At 35.9% G+C, this 5,403-nt stretch overlaps 1 pseudogene; it reads right to left on the reverse strand.

The window, feature by feature from the left end:
• LOC111812167 overlaps positions 1–3,955 on the reverse strand; it is a 12,494-nt pseudogene extending 8,539 nt beyond the window's left edge.
• Positions 3,956–5,403: the final 1,448 nt, after the last annotated feature.

The following is a 5,403-nucleotide window of genomic DNA, read 5'->3' on the forward strand; positions in this document are numbered from 1 at the left end:
AAGGATATCCTCTATCACCACTCCTATTCAATATAGTTCTGGAATCATTAGCTACAGCCATTAGACAAGAGAAAGAAATAAAAGGAATAAGAATAGGTAAAGAAGTTAAATTATTTTTATTTGCACATGACATGATACTTTACTTGGAAGACCAAAAAACTCCACCAAGAAGCTACTAGAATTAATACAGAAATTCAGTAGCATAGCAGGTTATAAAATCAATACCCAAAAGTCAGTTGCATTCCTCTACTCAGACAACAAACACACTGATAGGGAAATTATAGAAACAATACCTTTTACAATAGCACTGAGGAAAATGAAATACCTTGGATTTAATCTAACTAAAGAAGTCAAAAATCTTTTCAAGGAAAATGGCAGTACTCTGAAAAAAGAGATTGTAGAGGATTTCAGAAAATGGAAATATATTCCATGTTCCTGGATAAGAAGAACCAACATTGTGAAGATGGCCATATTCCCAAAATTGCTGTATAGATTTAAAGCAATCCTTATCAGACTACCACCAACATACCTCACAGAGCTAGAGAAATCATTCCTAAAATTTATCTAGAACCAGAAAAGACCTAGAATAACAAAGGCAATCCTGGGCAATAAAGACAAGGCAGGAGGCATTACAATTCCTGACTTGAAATTATACTACAAGACTACTGTGATAAAATTAGCATGGTACTGGCAAACAAAATAGACCTCAGGATCAACGGAATAGATTAGAAGATGCTGAAGCCCTTACGAAGACACTGAGCCACCTTATCTTTGACAAAGAGGTCAAATGTACTCACTGAAAGAAAGATAGCCTCTTTAACAAATAGTGCTGGAAAAACTGACTCTCTACATGCCAAAAACCAGACTTGACCCAGGTCTATCACCATGCACTAAACTAAAGTCAAAATGGATTAAAGATCTAAACATTAAAGCAGAGACACTAAATCTCCTGTAAGAGAAAGTCGGAAGAACTCTTGAAGACACAGGGGTAGCCAAAGACTTCATGAACAGAAATCAAATCGCACAGGAAACAGCTGAAGGAATTAACAAGTGGGACCTGCTCTTACTAAGAAATTTTTTCATGTCAAAAGAAATTAACAACAAAGTGGAAAGGCAACCCACAAATTTGGAAAAAATCATGACAAATAAGTACTCAGACATAGGTCTGCTCCTTGGAATTGTAAAGAACTAAAAAACGGTAGAGCCCCAAATTTAAAGACTCAATCCAGAAATGGGCAGCCGAGATGAACACACGCTTCTCAGAGGATGAAATTAAAGAAGTGAATAAGTATATGAAGAAATACTCCACATCACTAGCCATTCGTGAAATGCAAATTAAAACCACTTTAAGATATCATTTCACCCCAGAAAGAATTGCTATCATAAAGAAATCACCCATCAACAAATGTTGGAAAGGATATGGGGAAAAAGGAACCCTTTTCCACTGCTGGTAGGAATGTAGACTGGGAGGCTATAAACAGGAGAATCACTATGAGTCAGATCTATTAGTGAGACCCTGAACACCCTGTAGACCCTTCCCTAAAAATAAAAAAAAATGAAATTCAAAATGGGGTCTACATAGCCAAGTGAAAACTATGTCTTTGAATTAAATCTGTACAGAGTTTGATAAAATATAGTCCTATCAGGTTTCTTACAAGTTTTTCAGAACTTCATTTGTACATTGTTTCTATTATTTTTCAGTTAATATATGTAGAAAGGTATAAGCATATTGTATCCATATGTGGATTAGTGACATAATTAACTCTATTGTCTATCATGTGTCGTACATACTAATAGCTATTTGAAATGTGATGGATTTGGTGGACAAGGACTTTTTCCCACATTGCCAATAATCTTTCCAGGTAGGCACATTAAATACATTTTTAAGCAGTGAAAGTAGAAACAAACATGCAATTGTCAGTACATGATGGAAATATGCACTGTTAAAGGATGAGGAGTCCTATGGAGAAATCCGTAATGCAAGACTCAGAAGAATAAGCGTTCGGCTGGAACTGAAGAATAGGTACCAATAACAAACAAACACTGGATGTTCTGTTCAAGGGTTATACTGGTTGATCTCCTGGAGAGAATCAGAGAAGAGTCAAGGAAGGAAGAGACATGTGCAGGAGAAGTACAGGTGGGTGGGTGTCCTTGTGTGGGGGGATGATCATCATATCCTCCAAGCTACAGCAGAGTTTGCAAAGATGAAGGGAGAAATATAGATCTTTGTACTTAAGAGTCCTCATCAAAGTGAAGAGAGCAGAACTGAGATTACAAAGGCATGGAAGCTGATTAGAGGGGTACCGAGATGGGGAAGGTAGTGTTTTCAAAGAATATGCATTCTTGAGATGTAAGGGTAAATACATTTTCTACATGGATAATAGAGCACTTTATTCAAGTTTCAACATTGGCTGCAGGAAAAGACTTGGAAGCAAGACCATGAGTCAAGTTTTAAACACAACAATTTTGAAACCTACAAGTGAAATTTAAGAGAAACTAGAGATCTGTTTCAATCTTGAAAACTGAGGAGATCAAGAAATAAATATAACCACAAATAAATTGAGCCTTTGATACAAGAAAAGAGAGACAATTCCATAATTGTTAAGAGAGAGAAAGCAGAGCATGCCCAGGAGTCACAGATGGGCACACACCAAACTTCAGTGCAATGTCAACTTATTCTAAGAAAGCTAAGAGAAATCTCAAAATCCTGTATTGATCCAAATCACCACATATGGTTCTGTATTTTAGCAATATACAAAGAACTCCAGCTCAGTTCTTTTTGTCCATGTTTCTGGTTGCAGTATAACCAGGTTAGACCAAGGTGTGTTAACTGAACAAATGTACTTCGAATTTGTAATATGTTCATAGGAAGCAATTTTTGACCTTTATACAAAGATATAGCATATATTACCTGTTGTAAACTGGGCTTAATCAACTGCCTTTTGTAACAAACTTTGAAACTTCTGTTTTGTAAAACCTGGATCTCTTTTGTAAACTCCCACCCATACTTAACTGCAAAATGTGACTGTTTGTGCAAATAAGAAAGTGTTTCTCAGCATTTTGAGAGAAGATAAAGAAATGTTCCTCAACATTCTGCAAAATGAGTTAAACTGTCCTTCCGATTATGGAAACAAACAGAATGCCTGGAAATGGGTTGAACTGTCATCAGATGTCCTTCCAACCACTGGAACAAAAACAATGCCTAAGTCAAATAAGGACATATTCCTGTAGGGTTTGCAAAATGTGACCTCATCCATGGAAACAAAGAGTTAATCCTTGGTCATGACTAACTCTGCAAAACGTCCCCCTGCTCCCACTACTCTTGTGGTTTTTCCCTTTAAAACTCTGTGCCACTCCAGCTAGCTGCACATTCTTGTCAGTTTTCTAAGGAGAGAGTTGCCACTGAGCTCAACTAATAAAGCACTCCAAAATGTCCCTTTGGATTCAGTGTCTATTGGTTTTATGATGTGCCACAATACCCACCATCACTGGCTTACTTTTAATTTCTTGAGGGTAGGAAAGAGCTATGCCATATGCATGTGTCTGTTAGATTTCAACACCAGTGTGGCAAAACATCTTAAACGGGGAAAGCGTCTTTCTGGCTCTTGGTTTCAGAGGCTTCTGAAGATAGACCAATGGATAGGTCTGCTGTTGAGCAAAAATATCATGGCAGCAGAGGTTGCAGAGGGAAGATTTTAATGTGAGGTGTCCAGAATCAGAGAGAAAAGGAAAGAACCATAGAAAAGGGAGTCAGAGGCCAGAGAAAGCCCACAAAGTTACACTCCACGTTTCCTTCCTTAAGCAGGCCCCACTTCCAATTCCATTACTTCTTAACAATGTCAAGGAACTCTGACTTGAACAATAGCTTAGTCACTGACGAAGTTAGAGCCCTCCTAATACAGTCACCTCTGAACACCAAGCAGGAGCCTTCTTCGTATGCATCGTTGGGGACCATTTCCCATCCAAGCCATAAAAATGCATAACAGAAACTGACAGTTATTACCCACAGTTAGTGACATGTCTTTACATAGTTTAAAAGAATTAAATAAAACAAACATTTTTAGAGGCATCAGTAAGTCTAATCTATGTTTGATAATTGATTTAAATCCGCATGTTTGGTAGTTTTAAAATAAAGATTCATTATCAGAGGAGAGATTTGAAGAGATTATAGGAGACAGTTAGAGGCAGAGAATAATGGCAAATCTGACAAAAGAAATGTTGCCAGCAAAGTAAATTTTCAGCTTCTGATGAGCTGTACATTTAGTTCTACTGTAGTTTGGGTAATATCTAGACATTAAATTGGTCACAAGTAGAGAATGTAAGAGCTTTGAAGCTTACTGTCTTTTCACCCAATGTTCTGTGTCTAAATTGTACTGTAAAAAAGAAAGGAACAAGTGAACTGTGTTTGTTTTATCTTTTATTAGAACAGGTTTGCAGTACATAATGATTGCATTCACTGTAAGAGGCTGGTACAGGTACATAACACATTTTGATTCCCTTCTTTGCTTCAGCTGTTCTGCTTTGATTTTCCCAGCATCTGATTCATTTATTTAGCCTATATGTCCTCATGAATTGACTTCACATATATGCAGATTGAAAACTGTACTAATAGGCCAAAGAACATTATTTTACTAAATCAAGGTTCACTTTTAGATTCAATGTCCATTCAGGATTATAATGCCTTTTTTTTTTCTTTTTTTCCTCTTATGTTGTTGTTGTTTTTATGTCTCAATTTAGAATTGAAAAAATAAGAAAATTTGAGGAAAGAGGAAGAGGAAATCCAGTTGTTTTTGTCACTATACAAGACCATCCAGAAATTCATAATCATGATGCTCAGGAACTAGTCATTAGAAAACCTGGAGCTCATTCTAAAAGACTCAAGTGTTACCAGAATAAATTAAATCACAAGCTTTTTTCAGGACCAAACACCAGGAATTATATTTCAATTTAATTATCTGAGATGCAGGAAGATAATAACTCTGAATTCTGTCCTTCAGAGTTTATAAATTTTGAAAAGAAAAAAGAGAATTTAAGAAGAAACTGCTCAAAAAGAAAGAAAAATTTGCATTGGGGAAAAGAGAAAAGAAGGAAAGTATAAAATTAAATATGGACACACACACACACAACAACAACAACTAAGAAAATTGTAGTTCTAATATCTATTAGTTCATTGAAAGGAACAGTTAGTTCTTATATTGTGTTACCAATTTTGATTACTAGTACCTGACAATCTGAACAACTACTTTGAAGGTCACAATATGCAATTTAATAACCATTGTTTTTTTTTTCTTTTTTAACTTAACAGCATGGCTTTATTTCTTTTCTTTTTTTTCCCCCCTCAGGTTACATTGCAAACTTTATTGATCATTCACATATCTGTGTTTCCGCAATATCACAATTCGT

This window comes from Octodon degus, unplaced genomic scaffold, assembly GCF_000260255.1.
Source record: "Octodon degus isolate 3935 unplaced genomic scaffold, OctDeg1.0 scaffold00115, whole genome shotgun sequence".
Lineage (NCBI taxonomy): Eukaryota > Metazoa > Chordata > Mammalia > Rodentia > Octodontidae > Octodon > Octodon degus.